The following is a 27,219-nucleotide window of genomic DNA, read 5'->3' as shown; positions in this document are numbered from 1 at the left end:
GAAGGCAGAAACAGAGTGGTCTGAGGTTTTAGACCACTCTCTGTAAAAGAACATGTCCTTCATTATAATAGGTATTTCTGACTTTAGGGGAAAACCAAACCAAAGCAAAAATCTGAATGGTTTTGTATTATAAAACTTTTGCTGTAAAACTGAAATGTTTAGCTAAAGTGGCAAACAGCCTAATGCTCCTGGAGATAAACTCCGTTAATCTGTAAAATCTACAGGTCTCTCTGGTTCCATCTGCAGATTGTAACAGATTGTAACCTTAAGGTATTTTTGGAGTATATTTTCCAAAATATTTGCCTCTGAGCCGTAATGATGCGTAGCAAGTTTCTGCTAAGAAAGAATTTTTCAGAAACTTGAGCAACAAACTGGAAACATATGGAGAAGTCCATATTTTAGAGAATGCATTTGAAGAGTACAAGCAGTAATACTAGTGAAAGCTTATGCTCAAATAAATTTGTTAGTCTCTAAGGTGCCACAAGTACTCCTGTTCTTTTTGCGAATACAGACTAACACGGCTGCTATTCTGAAACTAGTGAACCGGTTTTTAAAATCGGCTTGCTTGTAGAGCTTTGGTGTGTGAATCAAGGTGTATTTTCAAGGGTTCTGCTCCTCCAATAAAAATTTTAGGAGGAAAATTAGGAGAAACTTCTCTTCCTCTGGGATGCTCTCCAAGACTCCACAGAAGATCATATAGTTTCAGTAACAGATACTTGAGATGAGGAAGAAATCCTATAGTGGACAACTATGAAGTAATCTATTTATAGGGGAAATTTCTTCCAAAAATCCCTTCAGTCAGGGACTATGAGGGCTTATATCTCCTTATGAAAACATTTTATCCTATCTAATGTAACTGTTGGCCAGAGACTGGGATTTTCCCCCTTTTCTTCTTGGCTCGAGGGAGGCTTCTATCCTCATCTAGTTCAACTGTAATCTCTCTCCTGTCCTTTACACATATATACATAACTTTGCATCACTGACAACCTTAACAGATATTTTGACCTAAGTGTTCCTTGCCATGTCTGCTTTTTGTCAGGACTTGTTTATATGGTCTCCCCAAATCTTACTGATTTTGTACCAACCAACCAGTTGGTTCCACCTTGATTCAGGTGGAATTTTTCGCTTCTGTACAAAAATGCTCCTTCCCTAAAACATTCCACATGCCTAATAAATTTAAAACATCCACCCATTCACACATCCATTCCCCAAGGTCCCCATCTTGATGGTCCTACAAGCAGAACCAAGCCAATTCAAACAAAAAGCTACCCTAGGAACACTAATTTAAGCCTTTTTGAGAGTAATCTAAATTTAGCATCCAGGACCGTTCACACCTTCCTGTATTACTGGTACCAATATATACCATGACCACAGAGGCTTTGTCTAAGATATCTCAATTTTGTTTGCAATTTCAGATGGAGATGCAGTATATTTTTAGTATGTTTTATACTCTTGGGGTCCCCTTTGCTGCTTCACTCAAAGTGGGGCCTTACAATGCATGTTCTCCACTTATATTTGACAAGGGCTATACAATCTTTATGCCAAGATATAGACTTCACTACAGTATTTGTGCTCTGGAAAAATCAGGGTGGATGGCTAATGTGCTCCACTTAGAAACAGGAAGGTGTCCTGATAAGCCTTCAGAAATTTCTGATAAAGCAGAGAATATGAAAACCCACTTTGAGTATGGTGAGCCACTATGAGCATATAATTCCTATGCTCAACTTTATAAGATCTAAGAACTGTTTATTAAGATGCCATTGCCTCTTTTTCTCATTGCAACTATTGGAGCTAATTCTGTTGTCCTGCCTGATAAAAGCTGAAGTTTTGTTTTCTGGGATTGGCAGCCAGGTGTACAGTTGAAGGCCCTACCCCTTATCGTGTGCTACAGCCTATTTCTGGGACTCAAGTCACAGATGGTTTTTTTTCAGTCAGGCTTTTCAATGAATTATTATAGTGTTTACTTCCAGTTTTTGTTTGTTTTGGTGGATTGCTTCAGGCCAATTATTTTGAAATAGGAAGACATTCCACTACTTTGGGATGTTTTAATAACCATTATATAATACCTGTGTAGGTTAACTATAATACTTAAAGCAATACAAATTCTGGAGATCTCCTTTTACACCTAAAAAGCCAATGAATTTATCTTATGCCAGAAGAAAACGCATGAAAATTCCCAGAAAACTTTAGTTTAATGAGGTGAAATTGCCTTAGATTTGCTGCTGTAGTTAAATAGGAAAGTCAAGAGTTGCTCAGACCTATCCAGTAGGTTTTCTATCACTCTATGCTGGCACTTACATCACTGCTCTGCTTCCTCTAATTTGAATTACTATCAACTGGTGCTTTTGAGCAGCCTGTTACAATGGATGCAGCAGGAAGGCAGGGAAAATAATCTCTCAGCCCCAGTATGATAGCCGCTTTCTCATTTAAATACCACCCAAAGATGCAAAGTCCAGAAATAAAACCTATGAGAAATTAAAGATTCTTTTTAATTAGCTACCTAGACTGTTTCTGGTTCTTCCAGTGTGTCTCATCTTTCTATGTTCTCTCTTCTGTATTGTAAATTGTCCGGTGCAGGTGGTACTTCATATTTGTATTTTTCACAGTACAGCAATATTATGGACAACTAGCAAAAACTTTACTTCTTTTTAAAATGGCTAACAACCTCGCTTGCCACAACCTGCCAACATCCTAACATGCCAAAGCAAGTATCCAAGTCCTGAAGGAATTTTCCAGCAATATGGTGTATATGTTTACAAAGAGAAATTGTTCAAAGTGCCTCTATCAATGCTAGAGTAACAATAATAATAAAAATAGGTATACAAAACCTTGAATTTTAGTAAAATGTAAACTATTAAAGCAGCCTAATGAAATCCTGGTAAAAGCACCAATATCATCATGTTACTGAATGGAATTAACAATGTAACCAGTCAATTGTCACCCAAGAACTTGCTAAGAACTTGTCACCTAAGAGTTGCTACTCAATGGTTATTCTACCTGACAGGTGCAACAGGAATGTAACTCAGATATACCCACTCCAAAAGGCACTTGTTATCATTTGAACTATTAAAGAACCTCCTACATGAACATATTAGCCAAACTCATGACCAAAGTATAAAATCCACAAACAACTTTATACTTGATACATTTCATTTAAACATACTGATGGAAAAGATTATAGCCATTTGGTAGGAACTCATTGTGAACTGTGGAAAAACTACTAAGAGCGCTGGTGTTTTTTCCAGGTCTGTATCAAATTATACCAGTGTGAAATTTTAATTCAGTTGTTATTAATGAAAGTGTGGAATAAATAGCAGCACACCTCAAGTTAACATTAAATTTAGTTCTCTTTAATAAAGCACTCCTATTGAAATGTTAGTGTAATACTGTGTTAATCATCAAAGGCTGGATTTTGCCTTTAGTATAGACCTGAGTTAGGGTGGAGTGTATGAGGTCTTAGGCACAGTATCTCCTAGAATTCACTGTAACACTTTGGCCAGAAGAAGGAATTTGTGACATCCTTTTTGGGGTGCCACACTTCTCAGCCTCATAGCCCCAGATGGCTGGCCAGCTTTGTAGCCAGTGCATGGGACAGAATAGCTCCACCTACTCTCCACCCACTTGTTCCTATCTGACATGCAGCCTCTGTTCTTTGAACTTAGCTCTTGGTAGCTCTAAAGCAGCCAATTAAGGTTCACCTCTACTCTTCCATGCAGCTCCATAAGGGTTAGCCACAATTTAATTCTGAACAAGTTTTCCTTAACTTTCCATTCTCCTATACTGTGTTTGATGGAAACAGAAAAAAAGATAGTACAATGATTTTGACTATGTAGCTTTTGAATCACTTAACATTCTTGGATAATTATAATCTCCTCTTGAATGTGAGGATAGAGTATCCAAGTACATATGCAGCCCTGATTTAACAAACACTTGTCTCCTGTAGGCAAGCCAAGGAATTTAAGTGGTAAATTAATTGCTGAAGCAAACAGAGTTCACAATTTCTTAATCAATGCAAACAAATTCTATTACATTTAAATTTGTAACTAGGCTGCTCCTTTGCTCACTAAGAACACGACACAACCCAAGGCTACAGCTATGAGATATTTGTAACAGTCATGCTGGGAAAAATACGCATTACTATGACTTGCTATAAGCCAGCCAAGTCACTAACAATATCATTTTGCTAATGTAAATTATTGAAGTTTCAATTTATAAGGCTGCCTAATGTCATTGTCAAACATTACTTCCTCCCTGTTCCCAAACATTTTAATAGCAAATAGCACTAATTGATAAAGCTCTGAAGATTCTATGAAAAAAATAGTTATTTAAAAAAAAATTACTGTATCTCATGAGGTTCTCCTTACAGTTACACATCTGAAGAAAGAATTGTAACCGCTATATTTAAAATTGATTTCTTCTGAACATTTAATTTGAGTACTTACTAAGGTTTTAAGAAAAACTCTGGTCTGTTTTGATGTCAACACTTACTTTCCTTCTCTTTCTCCTGATAATACACACACTAAACTATAGGTACCACAAATACATGAGTTTATGGCTAATTTGACACTCCCCAGCAACAAGTGACATGAAACTCAAAACAAAGAGCCCTCAGGTCAGGGAAATACTACTGCTGCTGATTTCATGGCATCCACTAAGGCATTAAAATACTTTCTAATTTACTCTATTTTTAGTTACAAATGTAGAAATCTTATTCATAGTTCTTTAAAAAAAAGCTTATCTGTTATATCTGAATCAGGGGAAAAATCCATCTTTATTAAGATTTTTTTTAAAAATTCAGTTGTAGCTCTCAAAATATAGATGGCTATTTTTCTTTTCCTGACCTGCTGGGTATATAAATCCATGCATTGATAGACTTCTGCTCTAGGCCAGTGCATTCTGCAATTATCCAAGGCTGCTGAATTTGCCTCCGAACGTGTAATGTGTGTGACTATATGTAAAATCTTCCCTTGTTCCATCTGGCATTGAGAGCATTTCTCATTACCTGACACAGCCGGGAAAGCAATGACCTGTACTCTATTAGTGACACTATACAGGAGTACAATGATCTGTCTTAATGAGCCAAGACAGTTCTAGGAAGGGCATTCTACTCATTCTCAGGCTGAGCAAGTTCCAATGCTAAATTAAGGTGCACGCCTTTGTCAGAAACAAGACTACTAGATCCACATCAGATCTCCTATAAGGAAGATACTGTTGAGGGAGCCAAATGAACATGGATTAGGAGAAGGGAGCAGTTTGAATCACCTAACAGAAGGAGGTTTGGAAAACACCATTAGTGGAAAAGATACTATTACTCCTTTCACCACTGACAAATGCCCCAGGCCTGTTGCTTAGCCCATGCCCCAGCGACAAATACCCTGAACCCCTCCTGACAGCTGCCAAACCTCTCTTCTACTCAGTCCCCCCAAACTCTAAAATATTGTCACTATGCAATTTATCATAAAGACAGAAATCATATTATTCTCCTTTTCCACATTGTATCATCAGGGGCTTTTCATTTCATAGATGCAGGCTGCAGACTAGACGTCTGCTGTATTGCAGAATGCACAGGCCCCCAACTGTGTTGGGACGAACCAAACGGATTTAAACAGAGGACAGACTCAACTTACACTTATGAGGAGGATGTTAAAACATCTGAAGGTTTCTCCACCCACTCAGGGGTATGCTGCACAAGTGAGTTGTTCAGCCTCTCTGCCCAAATGGCAGTACACTCATGCTAAATTTTAACCTCCTTGGACACCTACTCAATTGCTAATAATATTCTGACTAATCAGATTTCACTGAACTCCCACATGTTGCTAAGAACAGAAGAGTTTCAAGGGAAGATGGCACAATTGCATGGTTACAGAAATACAAGGACACTTCCAGCAGCTGATTTTTTCATAATCTGGATATTCAGCTCTAAGCAGCCTCATTTCAGAGCTCAGCTCAGTGTAAACATTAGCCTGTGATTACAACCAATACCCAACCTTAATTTGAGCTCAAGCCTAACTTGCAGATTTGGTCATTCTTTACATATAAAAAACCCACAAATATGTTTCAACTTGGAGAATAATGTGCCCACTGGACTCCATGCTATGTATGTAACGGCATATCAGGCCACCTGTAAAGTAATGTTTAAGGAGTCTCCCCTTCAAACACCCACTCCATTTATGACTACATTCCCCACACCTTTGTGCCCTTGCAGCCTCCTCAGACTGTGACAACCATCCCTCATCAACCTACTCATGAAGCTCTATTGCCTCTGATGATCGAGCAGCCACAGTGCTGGAAAGCTAGTTGATGGTGAGGAGAATTTCCAAAGTGAGGCGGGGCAGCCAGGAAATTAAAAGACTGATGCAGATTTAAAGTCTGTGTGTGCTCTTCCTATTGCCCACCTCACTGCTATGACCTTTCATGCTGTCTCCTAAGACTGGAACACCCTTGCAGATCCCATCCATTATGCCTGTGCATTTTCTTACATCCCTTATCAAAGTGAACAGAGTTATTTCTAGATACATGCATTAAATCTGGGAAGGGACGGCACAGTCATTTTATCCACTTCCTCGTGCTTCTCCTTTCCTACCCCTCCCTGTGTAGTCATCCCCTCTAGTTTGTTCACATCTTAATTTAGATCATGAGTTCTATGGGGAAAGAAATCCACCTTTATATTGCGAAGTGCCAGGCATATCTATGATGCTATATAGTACAACAGTACCAACAAAACAGGACTATGGCCAGAGACTAGACATTCTGGCTGACAAATTGAGTGAGGTCAGGATCCCTGGTAAAACAAGTCCCTATAGGTCACAAACCTAAAACCACAACTAGTAGGACAACCGATTGATAGGGTTTGTAATTTCATAAAAAAAAAAACATTTTAAAGGTATTTTAAAGCATGCTAGAATGTAAGTTATATTGGTGGTTAATGCAATACCACTGCCTGGCTCTAATCTATATATTTTTCTTAATTATCCAGACCTTGAGACCCCTACAGAAAAACACAGCTTCTCAGCTGAGTGAACCAAACAGATTTGCCTGGGTAGTTAAGCTGTGCATTCCCTCTGCTCTGCCTGTTTAATCAGATCCTGAAAATATGTGGAGACATTATGAGGTAACATCTGCAAGCTTATGTAGAACAGTTACCTCCAAAAAGCTAAAGCACCTAATTTTAGGCCTACAAAGTTTTGATGATGTTTTGGTGGCTGGTGACTGACAGCACTATGAAAAGTTTCAGCAGCACACCCCCCCTCCCGCAAATTCAGTGACAAGGAAACCACTGTATGAAAACCACATGAAACAAGTGGATAAATAATACTGTGAAAATGTTCACGTATTTCACACAACCCTAACTGATGCTCATCTACATCTCTGCTTTGATTTTTGTCTAATTTTTCCTTTCTGACACACTTAAAGATGTTGTGAATGTAATAGAAATACACAAAATCACATGTCCTTTTTCTCTCTGCTCTGTGAGCACAGTACCTATTAACATCAACTTCTGGAAACCCATAAGACCTAAAAAGAAAAGGAGTACTTGTGGCACCTTAGAGACTAAAATTTGAGCATAAGCTTTCGTGAGCTACAGCTCACTTCATCGGATGCATTTTTCCACCAAATGCATCCGATGAAGTGAGCTGTAGCTCACGAAAGCTTATGCTCAAATAAATTTGTTAGTCTCTAAGGTGCCACAAGTACTCCTTTTCTTTTTCCGAATACAGACTAACACGGCTGCTACTCTGAAACCATGAGACCTAGTATGTATGTCAAGTAGAATCAGAAAAAAAAGTTGAATAAAGTAACTACCAGGTTCTTTGTTGCAGTCAGCCACATGCCAGTCATTCTGGCCAACAGCACCAGTACAACACCCTACTTTCACAAGAAATGCCTCCTCCTAAAGATAGCAAGTTAAAAGATGACTCAGGCTTGCATGGATGATAAAGAGCTCTCAAAATTTTGGATAAACAGTTTAACTTTATGGGACATATCTGAAGTTCATGTTAGCGCATACTATTCACTAGTTGTCTACTCAGTGATAACACAGAGTTGGTCAAAATTATTATAAACAAGTAATTTTTAAATCACATTTAATGTTTTAACAACTAGCTCCAATAAAATCATTTTTTACATTTCATACCATTATTGGTACATCCTGTTATTTCATAGATCTTCAAAACATTGCTCCAAAGTATTTGTAGGGTATTATTTAAGAACTTTTTTCCCCTTTTGGCCTTCCTCCGATTGTTTACATTTCTCTGTATTAAATTGTATAAACCCAGTCTTCCCAAGCATCTTAAGTTAACCTAAATTTTATTTCCTTTGTCTTTTGTTTTGACTGCCTTTTGCTTCATTAGTGATTTTCAAATTATATAACCACATTGCATATTCCTTCCTCAAAGTCAATACAGATCCTTATGGTTTTCCACTAATCTCCACCCATGCTTACTTTCCTTGTATTTATTTTCTCAGCTATATTTTCCGGCTAGACCATATAATTTACTATTGACATAAAAAAAAAAAAGTTGGTCATCTGCAGGTTTTGTAGATATCCACACAAGGCAGTGCACCTATCTAAATTACAGTGCTTAGTTTTCCTCCCAAATTAGACTGTAAACTTATTTATGGGACCTCTTCAAAAACTATAAATATCAAATTAATGTTAAATCAAATACTGTGATTATTGACTATAGGCACAACCCATAAAGGTATAGTTGTGAATTAGCACAGAAGTATGGCAGAAGTTCAACACAATATATCATAAAAATATCACTATGAGTAAGAAAAAAAACAGCATTTACTTTGTCTAAATTAGAGTAACCATGGTAACTTGCAGGAAGAATGTGTCAAAACAATCCCAATATTCAATTTCTCTGCCAGCTGGCATTGTTTTGTTGCCATTATATTAAGTTTAACATTTCTTCTGAACCATGAAAACACAAGTGCTGTACTTTTAATTTAATTTCTGCTCTTCGATTTTGATTGAAATATTTGCAGCGTGAAAAAATTCACTTGAATGGGGTGGATACTAGAATTAAAATTTCAACTTCACTTTCCTTTCATCCATCTAAATTCTTTCATTACATCCACTAAAAGTTGTGCTTGTCACAGTGGTATCTGAACAATATCAGAACCTAGACAGATTAGACTGAAAAAAATATATATCTATCTGTTGAGGCTCCCTGCTTGGTCTCTACCCAGATGTAGATTTGTTAATTGTTACTTTGGTGGTAGGAAAGCAGGGTGAAGGAATATATTCATTAAATTATTAATATCTTTGTACACAACCAAAATAGCTGATTAAGGTTTCAAACTTTTAGTGTTAAGCCCTCACTGAAGAAAAGTTACTGCTTATGACTTGAAAAACTGTTCTAAAGTAAGTTATAAGCATTCGGTTGCTTATTTGGATTGACAATTTCTGCTATATTTTATTTCTGTAGGTATCTCTGGGTAAAAGTGGCAGGTGATGGTAACTTGTATTAACTATTATTGCACATAGGACTATAGCAATACTGAATGTTGCTAAGTGTGAACTGTTCTTTGCTTCACTGCTGGATAGTTATGGATTTATGTAGAGACAGCACAGTAGTTTAAACACTCAGTGGAGATTGTTTTCTTGGCTAACTATGAATGTTTTATACTATTGGAAAACCAAGATTCCCAACTCTCCAGGGAAGAAAATATTTATTTCCAGCACCTGATGGTGCATGAAATACTGGATTGAATAGGCATCATTGGTCAAAGACTCAATGTAAGAGTCCCAGAAATGGGACAATGTAATTTTCAGGTCCTGATGTTACTGAAATCTAGTCTGTTGCCACATAAAGAAATACATTTTTGTGATAGGTTCTTTGGAAATGATGACAGCTGTGGGAAAGTTCTTGACAGAACAAGAATCTTGGAAGTTGATCTGGTTTATTCAAAGAAAGGACAGAATGCAGGTGACAAAAGTCAAGGATGGTAAGTAAATAATTTTTTCCACAAATGTCATGACAATATGATATGGAGGCATCAAAAACACCACCATAGTTAAGGTTGTGTTGAGATTTATCTTTATGTCAGGGTTAAATCCTTCTGTTTCACATTTCAGTTGTTGAATTTAGTCTCCAAAATTGACATGTAATATTTTGGCAAAATATTAACAATTTTATAGTTCCTTTTTCAAATTTTCCCTTATTTTCCTCATGTTTATTTGAGTTACTCTAGCAACCACTATATATTATCATATATGCAAAGAAAAAGAGAGCAAGTGGGAAAAAGGTCAGAGTAATAAAAGTAAAGGCAAGCTCAAATTAAACCTTGTCTCCAGAAGCTAAAAAAAGACTCAAATAATTTGGTTTCGATCACACGTGCACAGAGTGAGGCATAAAGTAACGGACCACAAGGAAAGTATTCAAGTTTCATATTGCTTTAGGTTTTCCTTGTTTGCCTCTTTATTTATGGGCAGAGACTTGAGCCAGAATCAGACATTCCACAATTCAGATTTTCATTGGACTTGCCTTCTGGATTCAACTTCCTTTTTGGACAGAAGTTGTTTCTCTGAAGTGGTTCATGTAGAAATCATAATCTAAACAAACTATTGCACAAACAAAAACTATGAATTATAATCCCCCTGCAAAAAGGCAGAGAACAATTATCTTGCCTCATTTTGCTTAGAAAAGAACAAGCTAAAATAAGCAAATATTTTCCACATTTGCTGCAAATATCACATGCTGATCTCAGCCCTTGCATCATCTATGTGTAATGGAGCAAACTAAAGGAGTGAGCAACCTGAGCTGAATTTTCTGTAGTTTTCAGTCAGTTCTCTAACATTTGAACCATTACTAAATTTAATTGGTCATTGTCTGAGAAAGTTACTCTTTTCCTGCTGGAAATAGAACAGCTCTCCAGTGAAATGGATAATCTAAAGTGCTTTATGGTACATGGAAGCACTTATGTTTGACTTAAGACAGCCAATCAGATAAAGGGTATTTTTAAACATTTGCTCCTAATGTTAAAATTTGAAGAGCAGGTTTTCTGTCCAAGTTCTCAACGTTGGAAAAATGAATGCTACTCTATTGAATGAGTGAGAGAATGGATAAAATTCATTGGTGTGCTTGGGGTGGAGTGCGGGGGAGGGGGACTAGTCTGGCCATGTACCTTCGAAGTTAGAGTTATATGAAGCAAAACTATTTGTATTCTCAGCACCCCAAACAACTGAAATCAAAATGTGCTATTAGTCACATGGAGAGTATCCTCTGTAAAATGGAAGTAACAAAAATTGTTAATGGGCAAAGAGACCCAGCCAAATAAATATGGATGATCTCACACCCTTATTTTCATTGGTACTTGTGAAAAATAATTTGTACCAAAAGTGATGACTGAGAAAAAACCTAACATCATAATTAAGACACCACTAAAAAAAGCTTTAACAGGCTATTCCTACTTGACCCACAAAAGAAATGGAACACAAGGTCCTGCCCCTGTTTGAAACAGAAGTCAAGAGCAAAACTCCCATTGACTTCAATAGGAGCACAAAACAGACCTTCTGTCAAAATTTGTTAGTCTCTAAGGTGCCACAAGTACTCCTTTTCTTTTTGCGAATACAGACTAACACGGCTGCTACTCTGAAACCTAAGTTAGGAAGCTTTCATACTACGGAAAAAAGGTACTGTAGGCATTCACACTTTACACCGAAGCTACAATTGGTCATCTGCAAGCTTTTATCAAAGTCTAGCCAAAGTAAGTATATGTCTTGCAAGCTCACTGAAGCAAAAACACATATGTAAGGAAAGCGTATGCTGACCTTCCCAAAAGCCAAGCTTCTTTAGTGGCTTTGTCCTTTGCAGCCAGAGGCTGGGTGAGACTTAGGGCTTCCCTACCCTGGGAAAACATGTTGGTGCACACTAGCTACTCCACACTATGTGCCTTTATGCACATTAACTTAATGCATTTTGGAAGTTTAAACTAAACCACCTGAGGTCACTCAGTGTGCAAAAAGTGTCCACACAGGGAGTTAATGTGGAGTAGAAAGTAGCTTTAAAGTCGCACCCTAGCTTGTCACTTACTAACTTTCACATATACACAAGTCCTTAGCCCATGCAAGCAAAGTGGGAGTGGAGAGGAGGTACAAAGCTTTCTTCCAACAACATACAAGCAACATTTCTACTTGCAAGACAGAGTTTCTTTTGACCCAGCTAAGAGCCAGAAGCATCCCAAGGCTCTCTCATCTGGGACTATGAGCCTAGAAAGATTCAGGGCTTCCTTAGAAAATTGTGAATTGTGTCATTTATGGGAAATTACTAAATTAAATAAAATCAAAAGAAGAGCAAACTAAATCTGCCATTCACGAATTACAAAGGGTCAGGGTGAGCTCAGGATAGTCAATGATTAGTGTCACATGCAGTTAAATTCAGCCTTGTTTCCTATTTAAGTGTTTGGGTGGCACAAGCTCTCTGGCATCCTATCATTTACCACTTTTAGTCCATCAGTAATTAATGGTTTATCACCCATATGTACTGGGCCAATACTCTCTGATCCCATAATGGAAGTAACAGCCAAGTTCTTATCATCCAAAGTCATTTAAAACTTCTAATCTGAGATCAGATCATAAGCCTGAAAATACATCCAGTCTAAGAAAACTAATCCACGGTTTTCCTCTTATTAGACTTACAACTGTGGTTCTAAGGGTATCTAAAACAAAATTACATTTCTGGAAATAAACACAGGGAGGGCCAGCTCAGAGACCTACTTGCCCAGGGATGACTCTGCATTGTGGTAGACCTGGGCTAAATTCTAGCCCTGTTCTCTTATCCAGTGGGCTAGAAGTGCTACAGAGAGGAAATTCAATCAGCCCAAAGGATTTTAATTTTATGGTATCACTCAATTTCAACCTCTAAAGATATTAAGGAATAAGATTGTCTGGCTCCAGCTAGAAACCATATGCTCCTTGGCCAAAAGGATGAAGGGCATAAAGTGAATGAGGAAAGAATGGTATGGGAAGTTCTTGGTGCCATGACATGGATGCAGAGAACTTGGGAAGAAAAGCAAACATACAAGAACTGTCATCTTGGTAGATTAATCTTAATTTACATATACAAGCATTAACCAGGTTCTCTCCACATATTCATTAGGAAGAAATGCTGTATTCTTAATACAGCTGATTTACAGTTACCACATACAATCACAGCAGTTAGAGAAGGAAAATAGTTACTAGAGGTTCTCAGACAGTGGTCCATAGACTGTTGTAAAAAGTACTGACCATCATAAATGTGTTGGATCTCCTTATTACAAGCTGCTAAAATGAATTAAATGCTAAAAATATATTAAATACTTGCCTAATACATCCTCCTTTTCCTGTTTCATGACAATGAATGGGTGGAGAGCTGGTCCATGACACACCAAACCTATTTATTTATCTATCCCATGCTCCTGCCAGTGTGCTCCTCACTTGTTAGTACAATGGCTAGTCAACTCTAAAATGTCACCAAGCTGGGTCCCGTAGTGTATTTTAAAAATAATATATTGAAATGCAGGCTTATGGTAAAAAGTTATGAAAACATATAGAAATTAAAGTTCTAGAGGTTATTCAGCAATTGTTTTATATGTCAAGAAATGATATAACCATTATCAACATAGCTTATATTAATGAGAGAAATTAGCATGATTTACCAGTTTTATTGATTATTGTTATTTTCCATATTCTCAACAAAGGATTGCCCAGATTGCAGTATATATATCATGCAAGCATCATCCTTTATCATTTTCACCTCATGATATAACAAACCATCTGTTCAGTGTGATATTATTGGGAGTCTGCAAGGAATATATGGTGCCTTAGAGAACAAAGGAGATTAGTGTTAAATCTCTCATCAAAATTCAGGAGGAGTTATTCTTTGAGTAAGGTTTCAAAAATATTGGACAAATGGAATGATATATGCCTCAAAAAAAATATTTGGCATGAAAACTATTCCACAAGATGATATGATGAAAGTTGCTTATCTTATCACAGCCCCTTCAACATAAATTTGAATATGAAACTACATGAAACTTCAAGTTTGAAGTGCAAATTTAGAGAGTAACATAAAAGCGTTGTATAAAATTTGATGGCATGAATGCAAGACAAAGCTTCCATATGTATCTGTATTTATGAACACTGAACATAAAAGCCCTTTGCTTGGAAAAAATATCGTACAGTGTATATTTTAGTAAAACATATACTGCAGCTCACTACCTGACATATTAAGCTGTTTTGCATTTGCGTGAAGCCTTTCACCCTAAAGAATCCCAAATTGTTTCACAAACTATGGACAAAGTATTTAGGCACTTGAATTCCTATTGACTTCAAAAGACAGTGCAGGCACTGACCATCTCAGTAAATCAGATCATTTATTTAGATGCCTTTCTTTAGGCACCCTACATTTTGCAAATTTGTTCTGTATACATAAAGTACCACTGAGATCCAGGCAACCTGTTTTGAAAACAACCACCATCAAGAAAGCAGAGCCAATGGGGATACAGTTGTTACCCTGGGTGATGATAAAAGGAGAAATTGTGGCCAAGTACTTTGGACAAAAACTCCTACCCTCGTATAGTGCCATAGGATCTTCAGTATCCACACAGAGCTGACAGGACTGTGGATTTTAAAGCCTCATTCTGAATCACTGGATTGTATGTGATTTAGAGTAAGATATGCAAATTTGAATACATCAGAGATCTAACTTAACTCTGTGCTCATTTAAACCTACTTAGAATTCTTACCATACTCAAAATGCTTAAATTTAAGATTAGACAAAATTAATTTTGAGATCCTCCTGGTAAAACTAATGAAAATGCATTATGCCTTTTTTGAAAAGCTCTTCATTTTGCTCTCTAATTAAGCGCCCTTCTCTGCAAACAGAAAATCTAAGCCCAAAGTTTCCTGATATACCTTTTGAATTGAATCAAAATTATGTTTAGATAATATTACAGTGACAGCATAGGCCTTTAGTATGGCAGTTAGTAAGTCACACCAAAAAAGGTATTTTCCATGGACTACTAGAACTCATTTCTTTAGTAGACAGTGAATATAAAATATTATACTACAGTATTTACACATTTATTTTTAGTGCCTTTTCAAATTCATTGCATTACAAAACTCTTTACTTGGTTAAATAATGGCAAGAGAGATTAACAGACCAGAGGATCTGCACCTCACATCAACAAAGGTCTTTCCTTTCCTGGCTCCGCATTCCCTGTGATCCACCTGTAATGTGGATACCTCCTCCTTCCAAGCTGTCCCTCACACTTGGAACACACTCCCTCAAAGTCACTACTCATAACTTTCAAATCCTGCTACAAACTTACTCTTACCATCTCCTTTATAGTGAGTTTTGGGGAAGACAGGTAATTTTTTCTTTAAAAAGTAATCCTTAACATCTATTCATAAACCTATCTTAACAAGCAACTATGTGATCTTTTGAGACTCACTGTCTATCATGTGCCAGCAATGCCCCTCTGCCATGTACATTGGTCAAACTGGACAGTCTCTACGTAAAAGAATGAATGGACACAAATCAGACGTCAAGAATTGTAACATTCAAAAACCAGTCAGAGAACACTTCAATCTCTCTGGTCACTCGATTACAGACCTGAGAGTGGCTATTCTTCAACAAAAAACCTTCAAAAACGGACTCCAAGAGTCAGCTGAATTGGAATTGGAATAACTTAGGCTTGAATAGAGACTGGGAGTGGTTGGGTCATTATACAGTAAAACTATTTCCCCATGTTATTTCCCCCACCCCCCACTGTCCCTCAGACATTCTTGTCAACTGCTGGAAATAGCCCACCTTGATTATCACCACAAAAGGTTTTCTTCCTCCCCGCCCCCGCTGGTAATAGCTCATCTTAAGTGATCACTCTCCTTACAGTGTGTATGATAAAACCCATTGTTTCATGTTCTCTGTGTGTGTATATAAATCTCCCCACTGTATTTTCCACTGAATGCATCCGATGAAGTGAGCTATAGCTCACAAAAGCTTATGCTCAAATAAATTAGTTAGTCTCTAAGGTGCCACAAGTACTCCTTTTCTTTTTGCGAATACAGATTAACATGGCTGCTACACTGAAATCTCTCTCTCTCTCTCCTGTAACATCTTTCAAACACTCCTTGCTTGCATCCTTCACTTGTTGTCTCATGTTATACTTGGATTGTATGCTCTTTGAAGCTAGGGCCATGTTTTTACTTGTTTTGTGAATTGGCTAGCATATGTCTAGGCTCTTGAAAAATAACCAACAACAGAAGAGATGCATCTTCAGCAGAGATCTGAAAAGATATGGAGAGATACAGGAAGGCTATTCCAGACAGCGGGAGGAGCAGAGAAGGCTATTGGAAACTGTAGCTAGATTGCATGTAAGAATTCAAGAGGCTGAGATGATCACAAGGAGGGGAATATAGGGTGGAACTAGAACAAGATTTTGAAACGATTTCATGCAAAACTTTGCCCCTTGTAAAATTTAAGAGCGATACCAAGAGACTAGAGTATTTTAACAAATTAGTTTAGGCACCCAAGGTACTCAGAAAGTCCCTATTATCAAACACCTAGCATGTCAGAATAAATAATAAATCAGATACCAGTCTTGAAGTAACCTGAAATAACTAGCACAAAAATTCTGTGATGTATAAAGCTGGAAAATATGTATTTAACAAGTTTCCTTCTACCATTTTCACCGTACTTCATTCTAGTTTGCAAGAAGCCCAGTCTCCTTTGAATAGAGCTGAGCAAATAGTAGGAAAATTAATTAACGTGATCACTAAATGCTACATGCCAAACCTACATGCAATTAAATCTGATCAAAAAGTGGAGACCTTAAACGTATTTGCTTTTCTGTGAAAACTCTGGGAGGAGCTTTTATTCACATGAATCAGATGTCTTGCAAGAATTACCATATTTCCACCAGCAGTGCTGGCATGCCCTTACATCCAGTGACCAATAAATCTAGCTCCTCTCTCCCTTGTTCAGTCAGGACGGAACTGAGCCATTTTAAATAATGGAGTTCAAATACATAGCAAATATAATCCCTTTCTTGAGGACAAGAAACATTTCAAAATGCCCCCACATTTTCCAGGTCTGCTCTCTCTTGGCCTCTCTCTTCCCACAAAGAAGTGCTTTCTCCCAGGTACATACACTCTCAAAGAACCAAAGCCTCAATGACTTATTCAAGCTTTTCTCATATATATGAAGCTTATATCACCCAAAAGGGAACAGATGTCGTCCTATATGACATAGGTCAGTGATTCTCAAACTTTTGTACTGGTGATCCCATTCAAATAGAAAGCTTCTGAGTGCAACCCCCCTTATAAATTAAAAACACTTTTTTATATATTTAACACAATTATAAATGCTGGATGCAAAGCAGGTTTTGGGGTGGAGGCTGACAGCTCACGACCCCCCCCCCATGTAATAACCTTGTGACCCCCAGAGGGGTCCCAACCCCCAGTTTGAGAACCCCCAATATAGGTGGTCAAGTCACGCAGCCAGAGTATTGAATTCTGACTACTGAATACTCCAAGATTTATTTGATGCCAGCAGTTCACAAACAACTCAGTTTTAGAACTTGTAGCTTTGCAAACTTATTTGAGTCTATATGAGCAATTGCAAAGAATTGTTTGAATCATGGAAAACATTTACAAATAAATTTATGACTGAATTAGTGACAAATTACTCTATTCTCTGTATGAGCTAGCTGGATAATTGAATAAATTATCCATGAACAGATTTTCTATGATTAACAGGAACAAAGTTGTTGAATATATTATTCATCCATCTTTCTGAGAATAAACTAAGGAAATCAGATTGATTCATGGTGAAGTTTCTACAGACAAAAATGGACTAAATAAGACAAACACATAAGAACAAGAACAGTTAAACCAGCTACTTCTGTGAAAAAGTTGCATGGCTTTTCACCCATGAAGGGACAGAGAGAAGAGAATGAAATGGCAAATACTATTTGTAAATCCTTGGAGCTCAGTGACCTTTGTAAGATTTTCCACCAGCAACTGACATGCAACAGAAGCGTGCACAGCCTAAATTTCAAAGAGTAAAATACTTTGGATAGCAAAAGTGACTGTGGTTTGCAGAATGACAGCACTGAAGACATGTTTCGTTAGCAATGCACCTCATTCTGTATTTATTCAGTCTGGGTTGGTGTGCCTTCTGCTTAACCATCTGATGTGTGATCTGAAAAAGTTGGTAAAAAAAAAAACCTTCTTGAAATCACTGCACTTTATAAGAGCAAACTTATTTCAAGTTTTGATGTTGGATGCAAAGTATATGAAAATAGTTTTTTGCTTATTTGTAGACAATCTCAGCCACTTCTGCTAATTTGTTACTGGTATTTAGTAGTTTTAATAAACAGAATGTTAAAATGGTTTTTATAAAAGAAAGTCTTTCTAAAAAGCTAAATTTCTATGAGTCTATGACAAATATTCACTTTCCTGTGAGTGACTCTGAGCTGGTCATACCTACTAAAAAAAAAAAAAAAAAAAAGTTACACACTGATCTAGATTAAGAGATTTATATTCCTTCCCTAAACTGATTTTACTGAGATGATCAAAGACAACTATCCCATTATTCTTAGTACTGAGGAATATTTAACAATTGCAGATAGACATACATATGCTAGCTCTGCTAGTTCAGTAAAAATAGCAGTGCAACCCATGGTGGCACAGATAATGGCTTGCGCTAGCTGCTGGAATATGCACGGTTGGGTGTGATTGTATTTTGGCAACAAGCCTGAGCCATCACCCGTGATACCATGGTCATGCTACTATTTTTAGTGCACTAGCTTGAGGAAAGAGCTGGAGCGTGTCTACCCAAACTGGGAATCACACTTCCCTGCTGCTGTGTAGACATACCCATAGAAGTTAAGAGCTGAAAAACATCTTGGATGAGATTTTCAAAAGCTTCTAAGTGACTTTAAAGCACAAGCCATAAACTTTCAAATGGACTCATGCTCCTAAATCACTTAAGTGCTTTTGAAAATCCCACCCCTCAACTAGTCCAGCTCCTACTTGTGCAGTAGGTGCCTCCAGTTTCCACGAAGGGACCTCCGTGTCTCTCTTTCTGCCTAGTCTATTCTTCCACCTATCTTGTACTGGCTTCATTAGGCTAGATGTGCCACTCACACAATTTTCTTTAAAAATGTTTCAGTCTTCTAATAGGGATCCAGAAAATTACCAAGCAATTAAGTTGACCAGTTGCACAACAGGATTATTGAATAGCATATATTGAAAGAACAGTTCACGAAAAGCTCATTGCTTGATGTTTGCAAAAAGAAAAGGAGTACTTGTGGCACCTTAGAGACTAACAAATTTATTAGAGCATAAGCTTTCGTGAGCTACAGCTCACTTCATCGGATGCATTCGATGAAGTGAGCTGTAGCTCACAAAAGCTTATGCTCTAATAAATTTGTTAGTCTCTAAGGTGCCACAAGTACTCCTTTTCTTTTTGTGAATATAGACTAACACGGCTGCTACTCTGAAACCTGCTTGATGTTTGTTCAGTATACAGAAATCAGAATTGATTTGCAAACATAAAGGGCTACATTCATTGGATAATCTGACCAGCTTTAGTCCCTAGATCCATGTTAATAAGGTATCAGTTCCTTTGAAGACCATCAAAACAGTTTGAAAGGAGAGAAGTTTAAAAAAGAAATGGAAGGAAAACACAAGGAATCTATTGCCACTGTAAAAAAACTGGAAAAATACAGAAAATGTACTTTGCATCTATTATTAATATCAATTCAAAATTGCATATGAAAATCTCAGTGATTCAAGTTAAAACAGCCATTACCCTTTGTAACCATCACTTATGCAACTACCTCATGCTTTCTATTCCATTCTATCTAGGTTGTGACGTCATGCCCACCAACGTGGCAACTTTGCGATGGCTTAGTCACTGTAGTGATGAGTATTGCAAAACATTGTAAGGGTGGAACACAAGCTACACTCTTAAATTACTAGGCTGAAAACTATATGGGTAATATTGCCCAATAATAGCCCTCCTAGAGTTTCATGTGAGAGTTAAAAGCCTCTCCGAAAATTAGCCAAAAAAAACTTTGAATATAAAGAAGAAAAATTGTTTAAAAAAAGGCAGCTCAAGAGACACCATGCATGTCAGTCTCCTACTAGGAATAGTCCCTTTAAAATGGACTATTAAGGACTAAAAGCAAATTGGAGTTGAGGATGCTCAGCATCTTGCAGGAAGTACTAAGTATCTCAGAGAATCAGGCTAGCTAATAGGGGAAGGAGGCGAGAGATAGAAAATAGGAAGAGGACAAGAAACAGGCATTCATCAGCATTAGGCCAGAACTCTCAGAGCTCACATGGTAGCATCAAGGCCAGAGATCAGCAGCAATACTTTTAAAAGATACAAAACAAATCAAAGGAGCAGAGGAAAATATATAAATTTAAGCATAAATTTTTTTTAAAAGCACACTAGCTCAGCAGTGAGCTAAGGTTTTGTGAATTTAAATGTTTAGCTTGTCCGGTTCTTACTCCATGAATATCATATAGTAGCTAAACTAAGCTTTCCTTCGTTTAAAATAACTTGTACACAAGCAAAAAAACCCAATAGGATTATCCATTTTGTCAGTGTAAAAAAGTTAGCAAACCTTGAAAAGCAATTGAGTCTGCTCCTGTGAATATGCAGACAAAAGTCTATTGGGTTTTTAATTTTTGTTAACATCTGTTGCACTGTGGAGTTGTTTCAGAGTAGCAGCCGTGTTAGTCTGTATTCGCAAAAAGAAAAGGAGTACTTGTGGCACCTTAGAGACTAACAAATTTATTAGAGCATAAGCTTTCGTGAGCTACAGCTCACTTCATCGGATGCATTTGGTGGAAAAAGCAGACGAGAGATTTATACACACACACACACACACACACACACACACACACACACACACACACAGAGAACATGAAACAATGGGTTTATCATACACACTGTAAGGAGAGTGATCACTTAAGATAAGCCATCACCAGCAGCAGGGGGGGGAAAGGAGGAAAACCTTTCATGGTGACAAGCAAGGTAGGCTAATTCCAGCAGTTAACAAGAATATCAGAGGAACAGTGGGGGGTGGGGTGGGAGGGAGAAATGCATCCGATGAAGTGAGCTGTAGCTCACGAAAGCTTATGCTCTAATAAATTTGTTAGTCTCTAAGGTGCCACAAGTACTCCTTTTCTTTTTGCGAATACAGACTAACACGGCTGCTACTCTGAAACCTGTCATGGGGAAATAGTTTTACTTTGTGTAATGACTCATCCATTCCCAGTCTCTATTCAAGCCTAAGTTAATTGTATCCAGTTTGCAAATTAATTCCAATTCAGCAGTCTCTCGTTGAAGTCTGTTTTTGAAGCTTTTTTGTTGAAGGATAGCCACTCTTAGGTCTGTGATCGAGTGACCAGAGAGATTGAAGTGTTCTCCAACTGGTTTTGGAGTTGCACACTTTTCCTTACCTACACATAATGGAAGTTTTTCAGAAATTTCCCACTGCTACTAACACCAGTTCAGTTCCACTAGTAGTAGCAACATTGACCACCAGCATAGAAGAGTCTCCAGCTGCTATGCTGTCATTCCTGCAAGGTGCTGAGCACTGTCATACACCTTTATAGTGCCATAGTTTGTTCTTCCATTCACCTTTCCCTGTCTCCCCTCACTCATTTTTAAGAAAAATGTTTAAAAAACAGACAATGTTAAAGCAGGACCTGTATCAGTACCCCATAACTGGAAGACTAAATCTACTCACCAGGGTAAATTCAACTTCATCCCTCCTGCAATTTTGAAGGAACAATAGTTGTAGCATCTTGCTTATGGGATTTTTATTTAACATTTTCAAGACTGTCAATCTTTGTTTTTTATCATACCTTTTTCCTTTCATGGCTTCATTTCACCTTTTCTTTCCTATAATAGATCATAAGGCATCTTTTCTTGCATTATGTTCAGCATCTGTTCTCTCATTCCTATTTTCTCATTTTACCCCCTTGTATTTTCTTCATTTCTGTTCAACATCCTCCACTCTATTTTCTCCTTCCTTCTGCCTCCAAAATCTTACTTTTGATTCCCTACTGCTTTTTTCTAATTTAATTACCTCAGTCTTTCTTCCTGTGCATCTCTTGCACACATCCATCCTTAGACCTACACATCTAGTTTCAAATTTGCAGTTATAATGTTGCAGATATTTTTGCATTTAACACATATACAGACATTGCATAAAAGGTCAGTTCATCACAACTCTCACATTAGCAACTACTGTAACAGAGAAGATTCTGTTTTTTAATTCTGATAATACTGTTGAAGACAAATCTTTATACAGAGAAAGTTATTATTGCAATTATTAGCGTGTGCAAAACTGGGGCTGAAATACATGTGTTCCACTTGGGGGGGGGGGGGTTGTGCGGTATTTTTTTAATTGTTATTAATGGAGTATCTCATCAAGGATTTTTTTTTTCTGTTTAAAGAGAAACAAATCAACCATATTGGAAAGTTACCCTGTGAAAGAATGTTAAACAGAGCTATTGACTGACATAGTCAACACTAAAGGCGGCGTGGATTAGTATTAGTTTACAGAAGTATGCGATAATGTCTTTGCTATTCAGATTTGTGATGAAAACACGTCTTAAAGTCAAACGCTACTAGCCTTAATATTGTGCAACTAAACACGGACTTTCAACTGCTCTAGGTATGTTTGACCACTTTTTTACATGACTACATTGATCATGCCTGAGTACAGTCAAAATTTGAAAGTATCTTCTGCAATGCGCTACAACATTTGAAAACAGCCTTAGACATGGGTATGAATTAAAATGGATACACTATTACCTCATGGATTTGCCCAGCTTCTTTCAATAATTTCTTCTTGTGAGTTATTCACTGGGCTCCAGTAAATTTGGCTGTAATTTAATATTCCATGTAACAGTGTAAATATTTCAGACTCACTAGTTTATTTCCAGTTAAATATATCCTCTCATGTACAGCTCAGGGATTAATAATGGTACATATGCAGTTGTACAACATCGGGTTCACAGGTGAGTGTATATTTACAGGAGGGCTTTTGTGGGAGGGTGGAGAAAGGAGAGAAGAAATATCACACATATTACTCACAAAAAGTTAGTTAACTAATCATCCTTAGCCACTTCATTGCTTAAAATACAATTCTGAGTCAATATCAGAGATCAGAGTCATTTTTACAGGAATCAAGTGTCACTACTACTGCCTGTTGCCTCTATAACCAACACCTGTTACAAGTTCTCTAGTCTTATGTTTACAACAGGTGTCTCTGCCCTTTCTTCAGACAGTGACAAGGAAAGAGTGGGCCCCTTCAGGTTGTTTATCAACATTTCTATCAATTTGGCAACCTTCATTTACACAACACTGGTTGAGGTTTTTTTGGTCATTTGTGGAACATTCTTGTGATAAGATAGCAGCAATAAGGGAGATGAAAAAAAATTTCAATCCCCTTCAATTTGTACTATATAAAATAATTAGTATGCTATTTTTGTAATAGCAATTATTTCAGGTAAATCTAGAAGTAGAAATCATGCTAATGTCTTAGTGACTATTATATGCCTAAAAATTACAAGAAACATCTGTTAGAATTAGATCTTTGAAAGCATTTGAAATTGTATTAAGTTAAAAAAATATAAATATGAACTGATTACTAGAAGTAGAAAATAACCTGTTGCAAATGGAAGACATACTATTTAGCTTAGTTGGTCAACATTACTGTCCTCTTGTATAGAAGTTTGCTCACTGTTACTCTGCAGATAGGAAAGGTACAGAAAATAATGCAAAAAGAAAAAGTAGTACTTGTGGCACCTTAGAGACTAACAAATTTATTAGAGCATACGCTTTCGTGAGCTACAGCTCACTTCATCGGATGCATTTGGATGAAGTGAGCTGTAGCTCACGAAAGCGTATGCTCTAATAAATTTGTTAGTCTCTAAGGTGCCACAAGCACTCCTTTTCTTTTTGCGAATACAGACTAACACGGCTGCTACTCTGAAAATAATGCAAGTGTCTTTCCTCCTCCTCCTCCTCCTCCTCCTCTACTCCCTGCTCTCCCCAAAGCAAGAAATTGAACATATAGCTCCCAGTAGATTTAAAAAAAAAATCAATAAATTAAAAAAAAATCAGTTCTTCATGTTGCATGTGGGCTTGTCTATCGAAGAGACAACTGCATCATTCAGGGATTTAGTGGTCACTTACAATTAGAGATAATCTGACACTGAATTTGTATCTAGAGTTTATATACAATTTGGCATGCATACCATGAAAGTAGATAGTCTACATTATCTTTACAGGAGTCTCTCAACATACCAACTCCCAAAGGCACACAATGTATTTTTATAAAATAAGGTACCTGCACCAAAAGATTACAGCTTCCATAATGCACCTTTGCACCCTTCAGTATTAGCTTCCATTCTTCAAACTGGATTTCCCTCCCCTCAATCTTCCCATATTGTTTTATGAATACCATTTGTTTTCGGATGGCAAGAGACTGAAGGCCAAATTTGCAAATGTATTCAGGTGCCTAAAGACACAGATACACATTTAGTAGGGTTAGGTGCCTAACTCACATTGACTTCATGACATTCACTATACAAGCCAATTAGTAAGAGTGATGTTATCTAAATTAAAGTTATCTCAGGAGTGTACTTTTTAAAAGGTAACATACGTGAAATCCTGATCTGAACATATAAATTCCTTCAAGAAAGTTACTTTTTTCCTTATATGTCAGATAGATTTGGTTGAATAACTTCCAACTATTTAAATACCAATAAGGGTGGACTGGTGGCACCATAATCCTCACTAAAACTATTTGAATTACTCTCTCATCCATTCCCAATCTATACTTTATGTCAGAATTTTTCAGACCTTTTCAGCCTTTCAGTATTTCTGGCTGTCAGCTAAACTGCTGTGGTTTTCAGCTTTTACAGCAGAACACTCTTGCATAACAATCAAGGTAACCAAACAATATACAGACTATAATCACTTACAAAAAACACAAGATAAGAAAGAAAGATACTACTAAGGATCACTAACTAGTAAATTACCCTACAGAATGACCTAAACTCAACAATCTTAAGAATTTCTCTTAATCTTAATTATAAGAGACTTCAGATAAAATAAATAAGATTAAATAGTTTAAAAGATTAACATGTATACCAGTTACTCTGAAAAGCTAGATTTAATTCCTGACATGCAAGTCCAGAGCATATTTTATTACTTACAACCATAAATGACGCAAAACTTAAGCATGTTAACCATATGAACTTTGTATATTTTATACCCAATGTTACTATGATTTATGATACTATTAGACTATACAACATGTAATGAGTTCCATTCTCTTGACATGTGCATACTTCTCATTGATATTAATGAAAATTACACATTACAAAGATTCAACTGCCATGGACATTGATACACATATGGAATTACCAATTCTAAAGTATTAATTAAAGTTTTATGTTTTTATGAAAATACTAGTGGTAAATGACATGAATAGAAACACTCAATTCATGAAACGCCTAAGGACGTTTCCGGTGTTGTTCTGAAGTGGGGTTCCTGAGGTTTTTTTTTTTTATTTTTGTTTTGTTTTTTTTATAAAAAAAGTTTGCCCTTTAAACTTTTCATTTTAAACTGAATTAAATTGCAGTTTCTCAAGTTGATTCTTCCCCATTAAATTTAACACTAAGGGGGATTTTGTTCTTATTTACATTGATATAAAAATTGGAATAACTACTATGCGATTTGTAATCCTGAAGTACATGGCATGCATCAATTGCATAATTCACTGTTCTACAAATTTTAAAAAAGTGTGAAATTGCAGTTCTGTGGTTCTTTGAATAGTTTAAAGTTGTATTTTCCAACTTACTTAAAATGTTTTCTCCTGTGAAAGTAAGGAGCTACAGCAAAACCAACTTCCCCACCCAACTCAGCCAACATATCTCAATTCTGTCATGTAGCATGGCCACCAATGCACCATTGTATAGTGGATGCCAAGAAGACCAAAGTTCAAATTCAAAGTTGCTAGTAATGAAACAATAGCAAATTAAATAACTGAGCCACTTACTCACACATTTGCTTGAGGTCTTTTCTTTTTAAGACAGATATTCTAGGCTTCCCATTTTATAAGCATTTAATTCTGAATTCTCCAATCCAATTGTAGTACCCTATAGCAGAGAACCAGCTACAATTCCCTGAAGAGCTTGTCATCAATGCACCTTGCGGTGGCCATGATGGTCCCTTTCATCGTTTGCTGAAGAGTCTGAGTGTGTTGCCTCCACAATGTTCTCACAATGCTAAGCTAGGGAGCGAGAAATGGTACTGTCCCAATACCAACACCCAGGCCAACAGACCACAAGTGCAGTTCTCCCCATCGACTTCTCTCTATTCTTTAGATTTGTGTATCTTTCCTCTTTTCTTTTTCTGTCTGTCAGATGTTTATGACTGAACGCAAACTATTGAAAAGAATCAGCTCCTCCTCCCTGCACAAAAAAACAACCCAACCCCCCCCCCCCATATAATTTGGCTTAAAAACCCACAAGATTTCTGAAAAAAAATATTAGGTTTATATTTGTCCTCGTTTTATTTGCCATTTGGTTTGAGAACATTTACAGTACACTTGAGTCAAGTTTTTCAGACTTTTCTCTGCAACCATGAGGGCTAGAAACTGATGTTTTTAAATGAAAGCTGAGATTCTCACAATCACATGACTCCAGGAGCCAGGGTTTTACTAACACCACCAAATATTACAAGTCTTGCAATAAAAGTACGAGAAGTTGGTAACATTGGTCATACCTCAAAGACAAGACTTGGAATAATTCTAAATATAATGCTTTCCCCAATTGATGCATAGAGGAGCACTAGCATGGATGAGACCTACACCAGCACCAGGTTTCAGAGTAGCAGCTGTGTTAGTCTGTATCCGCAAAAAGAAAATGAGTACTTGTGGCACCTTAGAGACTAAAATTTATTTGAGCATAAGCTTTCGTGAGCTACAGCATCCAAGTGAGCTGTAGCTCACGAAAGCTTATGATCAAATTAATTTGTTAGTCTCCAAGGTGCCACAAGTACTCCCTTTCTTTTTGCGTACACCAGCACCAGTTTCTCTCTGCTTTTGTTGATTGAGCACAGGAATGGGCATCATTAGACCAGAATTCTATGCTCAGCTCAGCTTCTATTTCCATTGCAACCTGCACGTTTC

The 27,219-nt window shown here is 37.1% G+C and overlaps 1 protein-coding gene across 23 annotated transcripts in view; it reads right to left on the bottom strand.

Annotated features, from left to right (window-relative positions):
- LMO7 (LIM domain 7) overlaps positions 1-27,219 on the bottom strand; it is a 183,875-nt gene that overhangs the window by 56,528 nt on the left and 100,128 nt on the right. The window lies entirely within an intron of this gene.

Source organism: Dermochelys coriacea, chromosome 1, assembly GCF_009764565.3.
Source record: "Dermochelys coriacea isolate rDerCor1 chromosome 1, rDerCor1.pri.v4, whole genome shotgun sequence".
NCBI lineage: Eukaryota > Metazoa > Chordata > Testudines > Dermochelyidae > Dermochelys > Dermochelys coriacea.
The sequence above is the reverse complement of the archived record's forward strand: the minus strand, read 5'-3'. Positions and strand labels throughout refer to the sequence as shown.